The following is a 23,160-nucleotide window of genomic DNA, read 5'->3' as shown; positions in this document are numbered from 1 at the left end:
TGACTGTTTTGTAAGCAATATAGCTTGTATTGTGCGATTAAAGGCCAAACAAATCCATATATGAAGACTCCATATTCGACAGTGGGGGCCCTCCTTAGCCGTGCGGTAAGACGCGCGGCTACAAAGCAAGACCATGCTGAGGGTGGCTGGGTTCGATTCCCGGTGCCGGTCTAGACAACTTTCGGATTGGAAATTGTCTCGACTTGCCTGGGCATAAAAGTATCATCGTGCTAGCCTCATGATATACGAATGCAAAAATGGTAACCTGGCTTAGAAACCTCGCAGTTAATAACTGTGGAAGTGCTTAATGAACACTAAGCTGTGAGGCGGCTCTGTCCCAGTGTGGGGATGTAATACCAATAAGAAGAAGAAGAAGATATTCGACAGTGGGACAAAGAAATCCCCAAATGATCCCAAATATATAGTTTGTAGTTTTATATACGGGACCCTCCTTAGCCGTGCATGATCAGTTCAGTGCGTGATCTCTCATGTTTCGGACAGCAGAACGATCGGGTGGTCGGCCGAATTATTGTGTTCTGCATTGCGCGGCCGGTAATAAAAATAATCAGTTCAGTGCGTGATCTCTCATGTTTCGGACAGCAGAACGATCGCGTGGTCGGACGCAAAATTGTGTTCTGCATTGCGCGGCCGGTAATAAAAATAATCAGTTCAGTGCGTGATCTCTCATGTTTCGGACAGCAGAACGATCGCGCGGTCGGCCGAATTATTGTGTTCGGCATTGCGCGGCCGGTAATAAAAATAATCAGTTCAGTGCGTGATCTCTCATGTTTCGGACAGCAGAACGATCGCGCGGTCGACCGAATTTTTGTGTTCTGCATTGCGCGGCCGGTAATAAAAATAATCAGTTCAGTGCGTGATCTCTCATGTCGGACAGCAGAACGATCGCGCGGTCGGCCGAATTATTGTGTTCTGCATTGCGCGGCCGGTAATAAAAATAATTAGTTCAGTGCGTGATCTCTCATGTTTCGAAGCGGGCTTGGTAGTCATATGGCTACTGCTTCTGCCTCATACGCAGGAGGTCGTGAATTCATTCCCAGGTCCATTCCATTCTCCTACTTTGTATCTTTCTCTTTATTTCTCATGTTCTAGCAATCGCTAGAACTGGAAATGGACTTCCATACCGTTTCCATTACTATTCCTATACCTTCAATTTGAGTATTCTAACAGTAATCTGCTAGAATTGGAAATGAACTTTAGAGCTCGTTTCCTACATCCAATTAGAAATTCCATCAGTTACCTTCTCCTATCTATCACATTGGCAGCTCGTTAACCAAGACGGACCTCTGCCTCTCCAACCTAACCCAGAAATTCCAACAAATTCCGCATGAACTCGTGGCAAGTGCAGAGGTATATTCGGCTTGCAGTGGGCGAGTGATTGCATCATCATTTCCTCCCCCTTCCCTACATTGACTTGCATTCTGACGTGGCAGGCGCCAGTATGACCTAACAAATGAGATCACCAGTTCTTGTACATTGAAGATGTGTGCTAGTCCCAAGCAATCATCTGTTGGTTCCCTGTGCAAGAACAGCTGATCTGGTCATAATGGAGTAGCAACTACGAGCAGTCAATCAAGCTCAAGCTTATATACGGGACCCTCCTTAGCCGTGCAGTAAGATGCGCGGCTACAAAGAAATACCAAGCTGAGGGTGGCTGGGTTCGATTCCCGGTGCCGGTCGAGACCATTTTCGACTTGGAAATTGTCTCGACTTCCCTGGATATAAAAGTATCATCGTGTTAGCCTCATGATATACGAATGCGGAAATGGTAACTTGGCTTAGAAACCTCGCAGTTAATAGCTGTGGAAGTGCTTAATGAACACTAAGATGCGAGGCGGAAATTTCCCAATGGAGGATGTAATGCCAATGAAGAAGAAGAAGAAGAGGAAGAAGAAGTTCCATATACGTATGATAATGTTAAATGTTGACAGTGCTTTACGCAATGCAAATCAGGTCTCAGGAATATAGCGTCGACCATTGTTCGGTTGCTTCTTTTTATGTATAGAGTTTAGCATCTCAGCAGCAACCACCGAACAGGAACCGCGACGACTTCGATATTTACATTTGTGTTGTTAGTAGGAAAATTGATCTGTATGCCGAAGGATCTCTCGAGGACTTCACAGGCTAGGGTAATAGAGCCACCTTCATCCAGGCATCGTTGAAGGCAGCTCCTGAACATATCTGGATTAGCAAGAATTGCGTACTTAAGGATCTGGTGCCTTGTCAGCTTATGTTTTCTTGCAGCAACGAGTAGCTTCGTTAGTCACTAGCGGTACCACGTCAACTAACTCATACGGTGTAGCAGACCAGTCCGATGAGTTCATGTTTCGTCACTTTAACGTTCCTGGCTAACAACTCCGGGGATTTCTCAGGAGGTGAGCTGTTGGTCCTAACATTGTCTTGAAAAACCGGCGTCTTTTCAATCTATTCGCATCGGTTCTTGCACTTTGCATCCTACTTTTAGCTCTATAAGGTTCTGCGAAAGTTGGTAGTGTTGTATGTTTGTCTGATCCCGTAACACGGTAGATCACTTTGACGTAGTGTGTTGAGGTGTAAGATCTACCAAACAGAGCCCTAGCTTAATCCATTTTTCTAGCTACGGCAACAAGTTGTGGTAATTAAGGATTCATCGTATTTAGTTCCCAACAGCAGTCTCAGAAATAAAACATAATTAATGTTACCTTGCAGGCAGTTGAAAGACTCGAATTCCTCTTGTTTGAGGCTAGACTGTATGCAGCGGAATCAACTTTTCAAGCAGTTAGTTAAAAAACCTCGGTACCCAGTCCTAGGCTGAACTGACTGCTGGAAAAATCGAGTTAGAGGTTTAAATACGTACTCACTTTTCTTGAACTGGTGAACAATGCTAGTGAGAGGAACACACGGAAGTTCTTATTACTGAACAAATTCTCTTGATTGAAATGGTCTTGTAGACAGAGCTAAATCCCGGGTTTCATTGTTTTACTGGTGATATTCTAGAAGCAAGACAAGGATGTGGCTTGGGCTCCGATGCATGGCCAAAAACAGTATCATTGTTCTGTTTTCTCAAGAAAGGATTGATTTCCTATTGATAAGGGGCGCGCCTTCAATGGGATTGTTCTCTGTGAAGGGTCTAAATAGCGGGACCTTGTCATGGTGCTCTTGAGAAAACAAAACAACAACTGTAGCGAAACCGATACTGCATTGCTTATCAATAGTAATGAAGTAATTCGACATGCACTTAAACACTTAGGATACGGGTAACGCTACAATAGATCTAATAACAGGTCGCAGTGGCATACCCGAACAGGAAAAAAAAGTCTGTCTGAACGTAAATGGCACCATTTACCATTCACCATTCACCAAAGTTTACGAAGTAGCGTGGTGGTGGTTACGGTCCCAATCTTCCCATACTATTTTTAATATCTACGTTTTCAAAAGGAACGCACGTTGCGAAGCGCCGGCCGTGGTATCCAACAAGGTCAGGTATTCTTTTTTTTTGACAATAGTTGAATTTATTGGCTGTCATTGATACTGGTGAGAAGTATAATGTCCGATTACTATTGAAGTTTTTAGAGTTTTAGTGGATGGTCACCAAATAACTTGTTTTGATGTGTTGGTTTTCGCGGTTGTTCGATTGACCTTTTTCATAGTGAACCGGAAATTCTAGGCTAATGATTCTATTTTCTTCATCTTCAAACAAACAAACAAATTCTCATTGCATCACTATTTGGCAGACACCGTTGTCGAAGGTATATTTGAAGTCGCCGAGGCCTGATCGTTAACGTGCTTTACAACTATTTTTTTCACGTAGGTCAACTGCCGTGATTCGGGTGATCCGTTTACATTATCTACTTCGTAGGGAGGTGTAATGGTAACGTCTTGAAACACAATTATGTTAGGTCCTTGCCACGATACCTGGTTAAGTTCGTGCTATGGCCAGGAACCGATTCTGACCTTCCTGACTGACTCCGGCAGCCAGTGCCGAAACTTGCCGCTCTTTCTGTTCTACTTGATTCCGTACTCGTGTGCTTAGGCGTTGTAGATTCAATGACTGTGGTGGAGCAGGTATAGAGTTTACTTCCTTTTTGACCTGGACATCGCTACAGAGCGCCAAATTGAGAATGTACACATCGTTCAACTTGTTCAACTTGTGTTGCTGGCAGATGAACATTTCAGGATCAACATTTTAGTCTGTTAATCGAAGGCCAACACGTCGCCTTCGATGTTCTGATTGTAGCACGTTGTAAGGGCACGGTACTTCCGATGGTCAGTCATGAACTACACCAGCCATTTTTCTGATTTTTTTTTCATAATGGATAAAGAAACTTTTCTGTACCTACTGACGGCTGATGGGTTTCACTGCATCCACATTCACAATCAATCATTCTGCAGTGTACTGAGACCTAGTTTGAACAAAGAGATTTATGATCTCCGGCCAATAAAGCGGCTTTGCCGCAGATAGCCGTTAGCACACGATGTCGGAAAGGCAAAAGGCCTGCCTCAGCACATGCAGACTCGTCTAATGTGGAGGGAAACAACCCAGAAGCGGCTCTGATGTACTGGCTGAAGCTGAAGATCCTGGCCGTAGAGCATGCAACTATCGATGATACCCTGACCAATCTGTAACTGAAGTGCTGTGTGGTCTGACAGCATAGTCCTGTAAGGTTTAGACAGGGTTCGGACCAAATTTACTCTAGTATTGAAGCTGACCTTAATTTCACGAAAATGCGACAGCAAGTTGCGATTTCGAGCACCTGAACTATTTACAAGTTGAAGATTTGGAAATTTTATGCTGGGACCAGATAGCTGATGTCTCCCTCATTAAACATGTCCGCGGACACATTTGCTGACTAGCAATGTATGAGCCCGATCCATAGTCGAGCGGAAGCCATGCAGCTGAAAACCGAATCTGTCGTCTATTTCGGCGTTTCAACGACTTCTCTGCGACCTTGGACACGCAGAAGGTCAACAAGATGGCCGGAAGAGACACTTTTTTCTCGGGTTGAGAAAACGGTAGTCTGGCGCCAATTGTCCGAGAAATTTTGATCAGACCCGCCTTTAGTCAAGATTGAGAAGCAGGATTTAAGCGAAGCGAGGAAGCTTTTTTTAACATGGGGTAACCTATCCCATATGAACCGGAGAATTTCCCTGGAGAGGACGGAAAAAAATGAGCCGCTGCGGAGGGCTGGGGAACGAGGAACGAGGAATCCTGGGGATTCGGGAATTTCGATAATCCGATGGAACTTGGCTGAATAATGGCTTACCAATACTAAAGCTGCGAAGTATTCCCTGAGAACGTAGGGCAACTCGAGAGGATCGGAGATAATACGATCTGGCATGCCGAACTGTATAGGGGTAGATCTGCGCTTGTCATTGAGAGTGTTGACTTTTCCCTATAAGTGGATTGAGCCGCAACGCATTTACCTTGTCTGGATGAGAAGCAGGATGAATCCTGAGTGCTGAGGACTGTTCTTCTCGCTTTTACCATTCGACGCTGTTTATCCGACCACCACCAGTGGTAGACCGTCGCGAATGCTTGAGCTTGATTGACTGCTCGTAGTTGCTACTCCATTATGACCAGATCAGCTGTTCTTGCACAGGGAACCAACAGATGTTTTGCTTGGGACTAGCACACATCTTCAATGTACAAGTACTGGTGATCTCATTTGTAAGGTCATACTGGCGCCTGCCACGTCACAATGCAAGTCAATGTACGGAAGGGGGAGGAAATGTTGATACATTCACTCGCCCACTGCAAGCCGAATATACCTCTGCACTTGCCACGAGTTCATGCGGAATCTGTTGAAATTTTTGGGTTAGGTTCAAGAGGCAAAGGTCCGTGTTGATTAACGAGCTGCCAATGTGATAGATAGGAGATAGCAACTGATGGATTTTCTAATTGAATGTAGGAAACGAGCTTTTTTTTATAGTTCATTTCCAATTCTAGGAGATTACTGCTAGAATACTCAAGTTGAAGGTATAGGAATAGCAATGGAAACGGTATGGAAGTCCATTTCCAGTTCTAGCAATTGCTAGAACATGAGAAATACAGAGAAAGATACAAAGTAGGAGAATGGAATGGACCTGGGATTGAACCCACGACCTCCTGCGTATGAGGCAGAAGCAGTAGCCATATGACTACCAAGCCCGTTTTTTGTGGTAGACCGTCGCGAATGGTAGAAAAAATATCTATTTGATAATCGGTGGATCATGCGCTTGTATTGCGCTTTGTTCCAGTCGAGACAAGTGCGATCTTCCATAGTTTGCAGAAGCTATCTGACAAATGTGCCACCGGGCATGCATGGTGAGTAGTGTCCAAGGGGGCCAATGGAAGATATGGGAAAAATTTGACCATCGGATCCGTTTTTTCTGGCTTCACTCTTAGATACCGCTAGTGCTCAAAAGTTTCAATCAGACTTCGTTAAGGGTTTGATGGCCAAAGTTTGTCTTTTTTAAAACACGAAAACTTCCCAAGGGGTGCAGGAAAATTTTGAAACCAAATTTTTATTTTTCATGCCAAATGGCTTAGAAATGCATGAAACGTCGAGTTTTTTTTTTAATTACTCTTTGGGACTTTTTTCTCAAAGTTCCAAAGCATCTACTAATATTCCTTTCCTCTTCCTTACTGACTACAAGAACGTGGCATCTACTGGGTCAGTTCATGGTGCTGTTACGATCCGCGGGAGGTCAGTGGAGCGAATCCTGGCATGAAGAAGTGCATACGTGAGAATGAAACCATGTTGACGGTTAGTTTTCGCAGATCGGCATTCAGCTGACTGGGGAATCACAGGCAGATGGTTACTCCAGACATGGTTAGAGACACGATATGGTTCAGATCACCGTAGGTTGGGGTTGTGAGTTTTAGGGTGCGGAAGCAGATGTGGTACAGGACTTCATTGTCGATACAGTACGCGTAGCTGGTGTACTGAGAGGGTGGCGTTGTAGGGTTCTACGACTGTGTCTGATACTTTTGGCGAGGGGACAACTAAGTATATGTTCATGATTCTGTCGGGGTATTCTTCGCGGATCAACAGTGATCAGGATCAACAGAGATCAACAGTGTGCCAATACCGGAACCGGTAACATCGCCGAGCGAGTGGGTGAGCTGGAATCCCTGCTGGCAATTGCAAGATTCGGCTTCCTTGTTGGCTACATCTAACACTAGGGATGAATCGATACTAGTAAATACGAGTAAATACTCGATACTTTTGATTCGATACCAAGTACTTTTGGAATCGATACCAAGTAAGTATCGAATTGAAGTACTTGAATCAATCAAGTACCCGATTTAAAGTCTATTAAATTCAATAAACCTTACTAGAAACATTCTTATTTTCTTCGAAATAATCTCCTATGCTTTAGAATTTAATTCGAATTAAAAATACCAAGTACCGTCAACTGGGGGGAAGATGATCCTTGAGGTGAAGATGATCATTTGATATGTCAGTCAAAAGTGCCAAAATTTTTTATGAAACGGTAGTCAACAATATTCTCCGTTCAAGTAATGTTACCGCTAGGTAGAAATCCGAGTTTTTCGATTATAATCATGAAAATGTATTTTGTGGAAGAAACAGAGAAATAGTCATAAATGACGCTATTTTCGTTTCAAATACTGACTTCGTAGACTTCTTTACGTAGGAAATTCAATTTTGACTACTAGGTCATAATGATTTTAGTAGAGCTGTCTTGATCAACTTCACCCCAAACCAGATTGCTCAAAAAATGTGTGATAATTTAATTTATTTTAATAAATGCGAACGCATTTCAGAAAACTAAAGTTGTTGATTATTGCAACGTATAGCAGTACATGTTTTAAAAATATTTGTTTCGATTTAAAATGTAAACACACATTGTTATTACATGTTTTGTCTTAAAAATGATCATCTTCCCCCCAGTTGACGGTATTCATTTTTTGCTGTTCAACAGTTATTTGGGCTAATTGCGGTAAATTATTAGTGAAATTCATAAAAGTGTACTAAGCTTTATTTTATAGATTTTTAATCATCTAATCATAAAATTGATGATCGAGAATGTGGTTTATGCTGAATCCTAAAATGACCATACGTCTGGTATGTTCGGGACAGTCCCGGACAGTGAATTCGAGAGACTATGGAGTCTTTAGTAAATCCTAGGAAAAGCATCTTAATAGCCTTAAGGTTCTGGAGAATATGAGAATATTGAAAATTAGTTTAATGTACGGTATTAAAAAAATGTCACAATATTCAGAAAACTCATGACTATCATGACTATGATCTGAGTCGGAAAGCTCTGAGCCACTTCCAGGATCTGAAAATCGGTATATCAGAAAATGTGTAAAATCTGAAGCATCCATATATCTGCAAAGATCTAAAAAATCAGAAAAATCAGGAAAACGCCTGAGGCACGTGATACATTCACCATACACCATACGCTCAGACGACCGGCGCCGCAAAACGCACTGCCACGACATCCAGATTGTAAAACTTTTTTTTTATATTAAGAAAATTCAAAGTAATCGTTTCTAAGAAATCGAGTAGTTGACGTCATACTGGGTGTTGAAGGTTGATTTCGATTTTGAAACGATTTAATTAAATTTTGAATAAATTTTTATTATTAATAAAATAATTACCCATAACAATATTGCTAAAAAATACAGCTTTCAAAATAAATAATGCATAACGTGTCCCGGATTGTCCCGGAAGAAATAAATAACTGGTCACTTTTCATCTTATATAGGTTTTGAAATTTCCTCAAACTCGATAGCAAATGACTCAAACATCTGGGGTAATCTCGGCTTTGAACTAATATTTCCACCTGTGTTACGAAAGTCCCATCCCATTGAAGAAGCATCAGAGAGATTCGTATCTTTAGAAACATGAGTAGGATAAAATACAAAAAAATGCATTTAATGGTGAAAGATGCAATCTGTTTACATATTGAATGTTTCACGTGAAATAAAGTTTAACAGTTTCTAATACTCTCGAGAAAAGTGAATTAAAGTATCGAAAAATAAATAGTAATGAAATGTGCTTAATTCTTTAGTGTTCCATTCAACATAAATAATGAATAACTATTTGACAGTGACAAAACAATCGTTTTCTAATTATACTTCAAATGTATGAGTACTCATATGATACGAGTAGGTATCGATACTTTTAATTCGATATTTAGTGGTATCGATACTTTTATACGATACTACTTCAAAGTAAAAGTATCGATACCTCAGTGGTATCGTTTCATCCCTATAACACTGAATGGACCAGTTCGGCACCCTCGGTGTAGTGTCCCTTTGTCCAGTTGTAACCGGCACCGGACTGTCCGCACATGAAGTTGTTCGGGCGAAAGATCTGTTCGAATAGTCGCGAGCGGACGGAGTCCACGATACCGGGTTCCATATCGACTAGCACGGCTCGTGGCACGTATTTGCCGCCGGAGGTTTCATTATAGTACACGTTGATGCAGGTCTGAGTCACTGTGGTTTTCTTCCGGTGGCGTCTACTCTATGCTCGTAGGAGATGATTTCCCGAAACTTGGCTCCAATTTGGTTTTCGCATTGGCCGGCTTGGATGTTGAAATAGGGTTTTATTTCTTAACAAATGAAATTGGGTTCAATCAAAGTTAATTGCCCATGTTCCGTGTATTCAACCACCCGACTTGGACATTCATTTACAATATTTTGAAAACTCAGATGTGAAATGTATTGTAGGTAACCACTTTCCCTTCCCTTTCCCAACTTAGCGGCTACTGAATGAGCTCGAGATCGGAGACGAGCCAGCCTCGGGCTGAAAGTCTTCTTAATAAAGATACAAAGAAAAGCTCGAGACTCCCAAATTGGACGCATAGTCGAATCCCTCACAATCCATTTGTCAAGCCAAGACTTCCACATGTGTATAGTAACCGTTACCAATTAGAGGAGTGTGAGTATTTAGAATGTTTGGTGGCTACAGACATTCATCAGCAATGAATCGCCTACTTTGAGCGTGTTTACAGCGGCACACTAGGAGTTAACTTTCGGAAATCAGTATGGCGAAAGGCATCTTAAGTTTAATATCTCGAAAATATTCACTTTAATCGAAAATATATTTATTAGCAGACACCTCCCTACATAACAGACTACAGAGTACAGACACCTGGTACCAAATAGCTTTTCATGAAAAATTCCTACTGTTGAGAAAACCCGCGTTAGATGTCCCGCTAGGTGGAGTATTCTGGTTTTTATTCAAATTTAAAAAATGCTATATATTCATTAGACCTACATACCATTAAATTTGTTGGAAATACCCAAATTAAATCGCGAGTTGTAGTGCTAAATGGTTTAACCACAAAGACGAGGAAGTAAAGTACTTGTTAATTCCATTAACTTTAAATTCAGCACGATTATGCCTTTCACGAAGACGATAACTAATTCAATAGACCTCCATCGAATGCGCTCTACTCGATCGCGAATCTAAAATTGTAAACCTTATACTATGACGAAATCGCGTGGGATTTGCCACCAATCGCATATGGGAACCCATATGCGGCGGCAGCAGCGGCAGATACCAAATCAGCTGATACGATGAACTGTAAACAGAGCTTCCACCCTCGTTCCCCCTTACAACCTATAGCGAACTCTATTGAAGGAGCATAAAGCAGTTTGATTTCACCACACACTCCAATAGCCACACCAACCGCCAACGTTGCATTTCCGCATGTGACGGATCATAGAAAACGAAATGAAAACAACACGATCGCTATTAGTGAAAACAAGCAAGAGCCACCCATCTCGTCTGAGACTCCTCCAACTAGGCGAGGGGGAGCAGCGCACATTCTTCGTCGGAATACATAGTTCACCTGCGCGGAAGGTCTTTGTAGATGCAATCTTTGCGTGAAGTTTCGCTTTCATCTTTTTCGCAGATTCTGTTTTTCTTTCTTCACTTTCTTTCGGCTTAGCAAGCGATTTGACAAGGGATGATAAAAGTACTTGAAAGTAAGTACCGCGCTGATCGTGGGTTTTTCCCACTTATGGGGGTGTTGATACGAAAGATTGATTTTTGACTATGTGTCACACATAAAAGCAATTGAATAAAAAAATAAAAAAAATGGTTTCATATTTTACGCCATGTATTTGCGGCTAGATTTTATAATAAAATTGAAGCGAGTACGGCTTCGCTTATATCGTAACAGAAAACCTAATAAATCTTGGCAGCTAGCATAACAGATTAGGTATATCCACTGTGATCGTTTTCTTTTTTCCTCCGTTTCCAAGCAAAATCACAAAAGCAATTTGGTGGATACTAGCATTTTAATAGATTAATTAGTGCAGGTCGTAAAAGTGGCCCCACACTGAATGGCCCTTTTAATAGGCTGCGCGTGACTACGGTAGAGTCGTAAAGTGGCCAATGGGCTACCATTAAGCTGTTGTGACAAGTAAAGTGAGGTGTAATATTCGTTTAAGCGGGGATGTTGTCGACTAAGAACCATGATTAAAATAATAACAAGATTAACTTAAACGCCATATACTAAAATATATTCTTCATTTGAATTGCTCTTATACTCTTATACCATACTGATTGCAATGCAATTTTTAGAACTTTCACCGAGATTCGCCTCCGAAATGGTTAATTCTGACCGGCGGTTTGCGCCGGAAATGCGCAATCCGGAATGGATCTTTGCTGCTCATTTTTTCTGTCTACTGACACTGACCGCACAGCGAACTGACACTTGTTCGAACCAAGCTCGTAAGGGATCTCCACTTCCACTCCACATCCGAGTGATATTGGATCCGTCGCTCAGGGGGAGCGGGCCATTTGGCATAAAGTCATTTGGCATAACGCCATTTGGCATAAGGTCATTTGGCATAAAGGCCATTTGGCATAACGGTCATTTGGCATAACGGACATTTGGCATAATTGTAACCAACGTCAAAAGTGAGGGTCTTTTGGCATAACGGACATTTGGCATAATTTTTCTTTGCGTTCGCTAAATGGTGCCTAAGTGGTGCGGGAAACACCCCGGAATAGTAAATATAACACCCGTAGACATTATCCTCTCGTGGAAAGAATGCATTTGCAATGCAATGCAAAAGTAGGCGCATGCCCGGATTAGAGCAGTGGTGGATATAATCCCCTCTTTAAAAGAAGGCGTGTTGACGGATTATGGCAATGAAGGATATGATCCCTTCTTTAAAAGTAGGTGCTTGCCCGGATTATGGCAATGGAGGATATGATCTCTTCTTTAAAACTAGGTACTTGCCCGGATTAAGGTCATGGTGGATCCGATCCCTTTTTTAAAGGTAGGCGATTGCATGGATTATGGCAATTGATGAAGTGATCCCTTCTTTAAAATTAGGCGCTTGGCCGGATTATTATAATGGTGGATGTGATTCCTTCTTTAAAGTAGGTGCTTGACCGGATCATGGCGATGGAGGATATGATCTCTTCTTTAAAAGTAAGCGCTTGCCCGGATTAAGGTCACGGTGGATGCGATCCCTTCTTTAAAGGTAGGCGCTTGCATAGATTATGACAATGGATGATGTGATCCCTTCTTTAAAAGTAGGCGCTTGTCCGGATTATGACAATGGTGAATGTGATGCCTTCTTTAAAAGAAGACGTTCGCCCGGATTAAGGCAATGGTGGAAGTGATCCCTTCTTTAAAAGTAGGCGCATGCCCAGATTAAGGCCATGGTGGATGCGGTCCCTTCTTTAAAAGTCGGCGCTTGTCCGGATTATGACAATGGTGGATGTGATGCCTTCTTTAAAAGAAGACGTTTGCCCGGATTAAGGCAATGGTGGAAGTTATCCCTTCTTTAAAAGTAGGCGCATGCCCGGATTAAGGCCATGGTGGATGCGATCCCTTCTTTAAAAGAAAGCGCTTGCATGGATTATGGCAATGGAGGATGTGATCCCTTTTTTAAAAGTATGCGCTTGCCCGGATTATGACAATGTTGAATGTGTTTCCTTCATTAGAAAAGGCGTCTGCTCGGATTGAGGCAATGGTGGAAGTGATCCCTTCTTTAAAAGTAGGCGGTTGCATGGATATGATCTCTTCTTTAAAACTAGGCGCTTGCCCGGATTAAGGTCATGGTGGATCCGATCCCTTTTTTAAAGGTAGGCGCTTGCATGAATTATGGCAATTGAAGAAGTGATCCCTTCTTTAAAATTAGGCGCTTGGCCGGATTATTATAATGGAGGATGTGATATCTTCTTTAAAAGTAGGCACTTTCCCCTTATGACAATGGTGGATGTGATTCCTTCTTTAAAAGAAGGCGCTTGCCCGGATTGAGGCAATGGTGGATGTGATTCCTTATTTAAAAGAAGGCGCTTGCCCGGATTGAGGCAATGGTAGATGTGATTCCTTCTATAAAAGTAGGCACTTGTCCGGATTATGACAATGGTTGATGTAATTCCTTCTTTAAAAGAAGGTGCTTGCCGGATTGAGGCAATGGTGGATGTGATCCCTTCTTTAAAAATAGGCGCTTGCACGAATTATGGCAATGGAGGACTTGATTTGTTCTTGAAAAATAGGCGCTTGTCCGGATTGAAGCAATGGTGGATGTAATCCCTTCTCTAAAAGTAGGTGTGTGGCCTGAATTGTGGCAATGCAATGGTGGATGTGATCCCTTCTTTAAAAGTAGGCCCTGCCCGGATTATGGCAATGGTAGATGTGACTCCTTCTTTATAAGTAGGCACTTGTCGGGAATAAATCAATGGCAGATGTGATCTCTTCCCCGAAAAGCTCAATTCAGATTGATTTGGTTGCAATAGCTCATATGTGACTTGATTGATTTTAGTAACTCGTCTACGACAAGTGTGTTGCTTGAGTTTTTTTTAAGTTAGGCGCTTACCCGCATTAAGGCAATGGTGGATTTGATCCGGTCTTACGGCGCATGCTCGGATTGAAGCAATGGTGGGTGTAATCCCTACTTTAAAAGTAGGCATGTGGCCGGAATAAGTCATTGATGGATGTGATCCCTCTCTCGGAAGTAATTCTGCCGTTTTGTTATTTCGTTCTCCCGGAAATGTCTACCATCAATCTAGATTTATCAGAAAACAGCCTCGACCTACTTTATCTACGCTAAACATTACATGAAATATCTCTTTCGCTTTCACAGCTCGGAATTATGCCAAATGTCCGTTATGCCAAATAACCCACTCTTTTCTTACAGTTCAAAATTATGCCAAATGTCCGTTATGCCAAATGACCATTATGCCAAATGGCCTTTATGCCAAATGACCTTATGCCAAATGGCGTTATGCCAAATGGCGTTATGCCAAATGACTTTATGCCAAATGACCCAGACCCGTCGCTCAGGTACGCGAATGTCATGAAGGACTTTCCACTGTTGGAGAGAATGAAGGGAATCAACTCAAACACAATGCCTGCTTGTCGAGTACAATCGCCAAAATACGACTCTCTGTCGATTGTTGGGAATGCAAATTGCACTCTTTTTTCTAATTCTTTATTATAGTGATTTTTAAGTGTGGTACAAAGTTCATCACTTTGCACTCTTCTTCTTCAACACATCCAAATGTCCGAAAATTATTTTTGAATGCACATAAGGTTTCACATGGCCTGAACCGTTTTTGTTTTGATTTTTTTCTTGTCGACAATTGTTCTTGTTTTATTGTTTTAGCTGATTTTTTGGCTTGTCATCTTATGACATGTCAACTTATCCGTAGAAACGATATTTTTCAACACTTCCAACTATTTTGAAAATCGAAAACAAAAAACTAAAAAAGTGCTGCAGTGTGAACTGGCCAGAACAATGTCAAATCGGGCGAAAAAGTTCGATCGCGTTGGTGCTGGGCATGCCAGCTAGTCCGGGAAAACGCGAAGTGAAAAATTAATACCTGCGATAGAAGTGCAGAAAATGAATTGGTGTGCGATCGATCGTGTTGGTATTGGGCACGCCAACTAGTCCGGGAGAACGCGAAGTAAACAAATTAATTTCCGCTTCTGCATCGAAAAGCAGAAAATCAATCAGTTCGCTCGTGTTCGTGCTGGGCACGCCAGCTTGTCCGGGAAAACGCGAAGTAAAGGATTTATTAGTGCAGGATCGGTTGTGTTGTTGGAGCTTATTAAAGCACATTTGTTTTGCGTTGGATTGATTTGAAACAAGGTTTTCGTCTGAGTATCTTGAAAATAACTTCACTAAATATTTAGTCGCTTACTAAGGTGACTCCCCAGAATAACTTTCGATAGGAATATATTCTATTTGAAATTGAGAATAAGAGAGTTATGTGGAGAAAATCGAATGGGCATACTTGCCCCGTGGTTGGGATAAGTGTGCACATTTCGCGGGGCAAGAGTGCGCACGAGAAGGATTGACTACTTTTCCACAATTATTGTAACAATGTTAACTATCACTAATAGCAACTCTTCTTGAACCATTTGATCAAGGTTTAGCCCAGATAGACCACCCTCTGTTAAATTGTGAGCCTTTTTTTCAACATAGTAATTATTGTAATTATTCTCATGATGGTTGATGATGGTACTTTTTGTAATAAATTATTTTTACAAAAATCTTTGGACTTTGTCCAGAAAAACAAATTCAAGCGCTTTTTCCTGGTCGACATATTGGTTTTTGGATTCATTGGATGAATCCTTGGAACAATCGTGCAAACTGAAACTATCAGAAAAGTAATCCAACTGCTCTCACACGAACATTTTACAAAAATATATATCACACGCTCTAAAATTGTAATATTTTATTGGGCGATAAACATCATAAAAATATTGTACAACTTGTCTGCTAATAATTAGGAATATTTCCGAAATAAAGATGTGTGCCGGTCCAGATGTTATCGGCGGTGTCAGCATTATCGGCGACAAGCCGGGAGTCATTTTGACCGGCAATATTTCACTGTATTTGATTGGAGGAAATTGTTTTAAGATTTTTCCAGGATTTTTCTTTCTGGAATTCGTTTAAATATCCTTTGGAATTTCCCCTGCATTTTTTTGGGAGTACCTCGGGAATTTCTTCTGAATTAATTTACAATGTTCTGAAAACTCATATGTGAATATGTACATTATGTGGAAGATCAGAAAAAATATGTTAAGCTCTTTTTAGTGGAATGTATTCAACCGTCTCAGACGAGTTTAGTACTCTCCATTTAATTCCGTATACGTATCTGCAAAGATAACAAAACGTAGTGGAATTAAATGGAGAGTACTAAACTCGTCTTAGACGGTTGATGTGGAAGATATTGATTTGAAAAATGTATTGGAGGTAGCCACTCTCCCTTCGATGGGACTCGAACCCACGACCCTCAGTACGCTAGACTGGTGCTTTAACCAACTAAGCTACGAAGGACCTCCGTCGGCCTGCGTAGCCTAGCGGCTACTGAATGAGCTCGAGATTCCCAAATTGGACTCGCAATGCATTTGTCAAGCCAACACTTCCATATGTGTGCAGTACACGTTCATATTAAAGGAGCGTGAGTATTTAGAATGTCTGGCGGCTAAACACATTCTTCATCAGCAACTGTACTGATCAAGTGAGGTTGTGTGAACTCTCTCTAACTCGATATTTTCTCTTACTCGATGAAATTCAAAGTCCCTTGAATTTTGCATACTGCGTTACCTCCATGAGTCGATACCTCCCTTATTCGATATTCTCTAAGTCGAAGTAATTTCCCAAAGCATTTTCACCTCGCTAACATGATGTTGTCTGAATCAGTTCACATGCACAATATAAACGATGGCGGGCCATTTGGCCGAATGCCGCCCGGTCGAACGCCGTTTGGCCGAAAAGTTAAAAAAAACTTATATTGTGAGTAATGAGAAGTGGGAATTACATGAAGTGAGAAGTGAGGAATGAGACATTTCGCACATCTCATAATAGGAAATAGGAAGTGAATAGTGAAAAGTGAGAAGTTAGAATGCGAAATTTGAGAAGTGATAACTGTGAAGCGAGAAGTGGAAAGTGACAAGTGAAAAGTGGAAAATGAGAAGTGAAAAATATGAAGTGAGAAGTAAGAAGCGAGAAGTAAGAAGTGAGAAGGGAGAAATTCGAAGTGATAAGTATGAAGTGAGAAGTGAGAAATGAAAAGTAAAAAGGGAAAAGTAAATTGTGAAAAATGAGAAGTGAGAAGTAAGAAGTATGAATTAAGAATAGAGAAGTGAGAAGTAAGAATTGAGAAGTGAAAAGTGAGAAGTAAGAATTGTGGAGTGAGGAGTGAGAAGCGAAAAGTTAGAAGGCAGAAGTGGGAAGTAATAAGTTAAAGATAAGAAGTGAGAAGTGACACATTCGAAGAGAGGATTGTGCAGTGAGATGTGAGAAACAAAAAGTGAGAAAAGAAAAGCAAAAAGTGAAAACTAAATTGTGAAAAGTGAGAAGAAAGAAGTCTGAAGTAAGAATTGAGAAGTGAATAGTTAGAGGTCAGAAGTTAGATGTGGAAAGTGTGAGAAGTCAGAAGTGAAAAGTGAGAAGTGAAAGGTGAAAAATGAGAATAGAAAATTAAGAAATAAGAAGCGAGAAGTGAGAAATTCAAAGTGAAATTTGTGAAGTGAGATGTGAGAAACGAAAAGTAAGTTAAGAAAACAAAAAATGAAAAGTAAATTGTGAAAATTGAGAAGAAAGAGGTGTGAAGTGAGAAGTAAGAATTGAAAAGTGAATAGTTAGAAGTGAAAAGTTAGTGAATAGTTAGTGTTAGTGAATAGTTAGATGTGAAAAGTGTGAGAAGTCAGAGGTGAAAAATGAGAAGTAAAAGGTGAAAATGAGAACAGAAAAGTGAGAAGTAAGAAGCTAGAAGTGAGAAATGACAAATTCGAAGTGAGAAGTGAAAAATGAGAAAGGAGAAGTGAGGAGCGAGAAGTGCGAAGTGAATGGTGAGAAATGAGAAGTACGAAGTGAGAAGTGAAAAATGTGAAATGTGAAGTGAGAACTGAGAAGTAAGAGGGCCAAGTAGTGAGAAATAATGTGTTAATTGGATTTTTTCAACATAATCTTTATTTCTTCTCATCATTCCTTCCCCTTCCTTCCTGCTTTCCTTGGGAAAATTCTAGTGAAAAATTTGTGAAGTAAGAGCTGCAAAATGAGAAGTGAAAGGTAAAAAGTGAGAAGTGCTGATTCCGAACATTTCATTTCGCACTTCTTAATTCTCTACTCACTATTCATTTCGAACATCTCACTCCTCACTTCACTTAATAAAGAAATAAATTTTAAGTATTCGGCCAAACGGCATTCTGTCAAATGTCCCTAAACCATATTTCTACATGTTATGAAAAGTTTTTGATATTGTGGAAGAAAAATATAAATGTTTTCTCTATCTCGATACCTCCCTAACTCGGTGGTCCCTTCAATAATGACTCAATAATGAGTTCACTGTAACAAAAATGCTATGAACCAACATCCTTATAATTATTCCTATAACACTAATGTGACCAGACGTCCCACGTTTCACTGCTTTTTTCACTTCATTTTTCAAATTTATATCAATTCATGCATCCTTACAATATTTTTAACTTTTTTTTTAAATAATGCGGAATGCATTTGTGGCGTATTCATTTTTATTTCATTGACCAGATAGACGTCCCGCGTTTGCCAGGACGCTTGCTGGTCACATAAAATAACACTTTTATAACAAAACTCATTCAAAAAACACTTCGAAAGGTTTCAAACAAACCTAGAATAATTTCTAGAAAGCATTTTTTTTTAAATGTCGATTAATTAGTTAGTGTTAAATATATCAAGTAAAACACCTAAGAATAAATAAGTGCCAAAGAAATTCCCAATTATTTTCCAGTTTTCCCCGGGTTTACCAAATTCCCGGGTCTCTTGATTTTCCCGGTTCAGTGGCCACCCTGGTTAGTGTTAATCAAATACGGAACACCTAGGATGCATGCATGCATGTAATAGATTATCAGCAAATAATATTAGTTACAAAAGTGATACATAATAATTTTTATAGATATAATTTCAAATGTTTCTCTTGAATAAAAAAGGATATTTGGTTGCCAAACTGGGCTAAATTTCATAACTAATTGAGTTTCGATAAGTTCTTAGATAATTATGGTCTTCACTGTTTTAATGCCGGATGACACTAATAAAAAACTGAAAAAAACATCCTAGAAGAAAAAGTTTTTGTTAGAAAAATCCTTTTTCCTTGACAGTGCCCATTTTGTAATGTATGGTGGGTAGGGAACATAATTACCTATCTAGAAACAAAGTTTTGTCCTAATAAAAAAATGATCTTTTTTTTACAAATGGACTTTAAATATGGAATTTTTCCAACACACTATTTGAATTTTGACTGATTTAGCGATAGTCACCAATACAACGCTAGGATTTACTCAGGATTTGTCATTTTAAGATAATATATATTTTAAAAAAGGTAAAACAAAAAAATGTTTAGATCAATTTGCATTGTATGAATTTTCGTGACAGAAGTCTACATGTCCAGAAAATTTCGTTGCAATCTGAGAGAGTGTTACAAGTGTTACAACTTGGACATAAAATGATACGAGTTAGCATTTAGCATTGTTACGGTGGCATTCGTTGATTGGGCATGAGGGATACTCATATTCAGTTTTTGAAATCCCTGTCTAGAATGAAATCAGATCAAAAATCAGAAATCAAAAAGGGGACTACTCCTGGCCGCGCCCTTCTCCACCGTAAACTAGGGAAAGAGGGGTCTGTTGACATGTGTGGTACATAATGAGAGGCCACCGACTTAGTGACACCCTCATAAGTTTCACGGAGTTGGATATTCAGGAGGGTATTCGTTAAGTCGCCTAAAGCTGGCAATGTTACCATGGCAGATCTTACCCCGTAACTCATTATATAAAGGTGTCTACCCGGTGTTACGGGATAACTTGGACATTAAGCAGTACGAGTATACACAAACAAAACCATTATCGCATAATTAAACACAATTCCGGAAAATCTGCGATACATAACGATTGCACATTTTGTTTCTGTCACATAACACATAAGAGCATAATATGCCTAATCATCACCACGTATGAACACCTTTATGTTACTCAATCGAGTTCCACCTCCTCCAATTAAGGAATCTCTACCCAACTGTCAGCACTTGCCTCGCACACACAATCGATTGCCATCTGTTGCCGTTCGGTTACGTGAGACAATTCGGATACATATCTGGGAAAACCTGTTTCCCTGCAGCCCATACCTGAACGATCAAAGATGCACTCTGGTGGCCTGCTATCTATCCATGGAGGAAATTGGCGTCGCCGGTGATTTATGCTGCGATGATGCCATCATTACTTTCATTTGCTAATGAACGACAACAACGGTCACAGGAAGTGAATGTTGTGCAGATATTCGGTCAGCCGGGATTGTGATCAGTAACAGCGGTTGTTGCATGTTATGTATTGCTTGATTTGTAAAGTGTAAGAACTTCTGAAACGGGTGGAAAGGGAAGCAATTCGAATCTTAAAACAACATTTAAACCGTTGATAACGTCTCTTTTTAACGAAAATTTTACACCTGATTTTGACGGAAATTTAGTTTTTATCCCACTAACATATACATTTTGACCTTTCTTATGAAAACTTTCATTAAAAACTCCATCTCCTTAACACGAAAATGAAAACATCCCTGCAATTCAATTGATATTTAATAACATGTTATTTTTATGCATTTTTAATGATCAAACTAATAAATAAATTAGTTTTAAATTTTAAATGTATTGTTTATAAAAAAATAAGATACATATTTGGAATTTAGGGTTAAACCCAACGTTCACTACTTTTATCTGCCGCTGAACGTCAAGCGTTAATAGTAGAATACATTTCTATCATCGACTAAGCCCAACAACAACGGCATAAAACAAACTCGTAGATTGTTATTCATCACATCCTCCCTCTTTTCAATAAATTAAGGAATTTGCTACTGATCTACCCGAAAAGCAAACACAAATCGAACATCATCATCACAGTGGCCAACAATATTTATGGGCTGTCGAAAATATACCGCCATTAATGCGGGCAATCTTCCTCACTCGCTCAAAAATGCACAAATGTTTATTTTTGGATCATTCAGGCCGGCACGCTTACGGTTGGGTGCAATAAACATATTCAATGAATGGGGACGGCGATTATGGAAATTCATTTTTTTTCTATTTTTGATGGGGTTTTGAAATTTATTTAAAAAAAACTGATTGTTTTTAAATCATTGTATTGTCAATGTGTGTAATGTGACGATAATATTTGGTTCATAACGTTACACAAATTCACTCATCATAATTTTAAAAATTCAATCTATCTAAAGCACATCAATATAAATATATAAATAGTCTTGAAATCCAACACAAATAAAGAAAAAACACACTCTACTTAACGGCACATGTGTATTCATTAGTAGAATTGGTTGAAAGCCAAATGTTGCGAGATGATTCATTTGTTGACAAACAAAATTTCAGATGTTTCCATAGCCGAAATACATATATGTGTATAGATAGGTCCACGGTTAAAACAGACTTGAATTGGAACATCGTAAACTGCAGAAAGGATGCCATGTCGACAGTCAGCTAAATTTTACGTAGATAAATATTTCCTTTTTATACCACACGAATAAATGAGCAATACTTCCTGCATGAATCGCAAAACGTATTCAGAATGAGTGGAAGTAAATCAATATCAAATGTAATGTATTTTAGGCACTCATTAAAGGCTATATTAGCTGTATGTAATTTTTTATATCGTGAATATTTGCAATTTGCACTAGTTTGACTTCATAATAGTAATTTGTTTTCAGTTACAGCATAACTAAACAAAACAAACAATAAATACAATCAGTGCGTAATAAAATAGTGAAAGCAGACAGCCTTCGATTGGTTTTATTTCAACCATTTATACAACATCGACGGAGTCATAAATATAAACTATCGAGGGGTTTTTCCATTTTTTTTTGCTGCAGACAAGGTCGTTGTAAAATTAATCCAGAGCTGTTGTTAACGGTGTTCCCGCTCAAGTTAGCAACATCAAGCCAAAATGTTTTATTTTCACTTAGTTGAGTGAGGTTTTCATCAAGCTTGTCTGGCGTTATATCGTCGATATGCACTTTTTTATGTTAATTCAACGTCCACCGGACAAACAAGCAGTTTATTTGTGCTTTCGCTTTCCTTTCCATTACTGTTGACGAGTTTTCATTGGTCACAAAATGTGTACTTCTCGAAAACACTCCATACCTTTTAATATGGAAACTGTGTAGGAATTTGCACACCATGCCAGTGGCAAATTAAATGTTTTAATTGGGAACGAACACGACTGACCATTACAATCTTTTTAATGCCATCAACTAAAAGAATGGTAAGCAAAGAAATCGAATCAATACAGAAAGAGTTACTATGTCTGAAACTCGATTTGGGTAATTGCACAACATGTGAAAGATTTAGTTGGAAACGGGTCCACGACGTTAGACATAAGGACGTTAGGCATAATGGACGTTTGACATAATTCTGCCTTTTTTATGTCATAGGCATAGGGTCATTTTATACCTAACGTACATTATGCCAATCGTACTAATGTTTGACGAGGCGTTTCCACAGTTCGCCGGAAGAGTCGGACTAAATGCAATGAACGCAAGGAACAGGACAATCATGCGTAACAAGATGCATTGATGAAATTCGACAAGAGGTGGAAATGGAACAACAGCCCTTCTCTGTCACAGCCCTTCTCTATCACATGTATGAGAGCAAGCGAATCTGTCAACAAAAAGCCTAGCAATGGTACGACAGCCGGATTTTGTAACATCAGTACATAAATACGCCAGAAGACCTACAGTACTAACGCAATTCCGTGAACCAAACCCTTTGTCACGTCACAGAGAACGGAGATCGCAGTATTCCCGAAAGTTGTCAGATGCAGTATAAACCATGAACATCCACGTTCAACCAAAAATGGTCGGCTCCAAGATAAAGTATGTAAGTAGCGAGTCATTCGGCCGAACTGACAATTTGGCCGAAAATGTTATTTGGCAGAAAATTGAACTGAACCTGAGTTGCGTGCTCTTGCCTACGCAATGTGGTCGGGTCTGAGCTTGACGACCGACTGGCAAATAGCTTACACAACTTCACTTGATTAGTACAGTTGCTGATGAAGAATGTGTTAGCCGCCAGACATTCTAAATACTCACGCTCCTCTAATGTGAAAGTGTGCTATACACATGTAGAAGTGTTGGCTTGAGAAATGGATTGCGAGTGATTTGACTATGCATCCAATTTGGGAATCTCGAGC

At 39.9% G+C, this 23,160-nt stretch overlaps 1 protein-coding gene and 2 pseudogenes across 3 annotated transcripts in view; all 3 read right to left on the bottom strand.

Annotated features, from left to right (window-relative positions):
* LOC134205173 (uncharacterized) overlaps positions 1–23,160 on the bottom strand; it is a 305,408-nt gene that overhangs the window by 58,886 nt on the left and 223,362 nt on the right. The window lies entirely within an intron of this gene.
* Positions 3,514–4,272, bottom strand: LOC134218340 (LSM12 homolog A-like; annotated as a pseudogene).
* On the bottom strand, positions 6,668–9,638 carry LOC134218329 (tubulin beta-1 chain-like; annotated as a pseudogene).

The sequence above is a fragment of the Armigeres subalbatus genome, chromosome 1, assembly GCF_024139115.2.
Source record: "Armigeres subalbatus isolate Guangzhou_Male chromosome 1, GZ_Asu_2, whole genome shotgun sequence".
NCBI lineage: Eukaryota > Metazoa > Arthropoda > Insecta > Diptera > Culicidae > Armigeres > Armigeres subalbatus.
The sequence above is the reverse complement of the archived record's forward strand: the minus strand, read 5'-3'. Positions and strand labels throughout refer to the sequence as shown.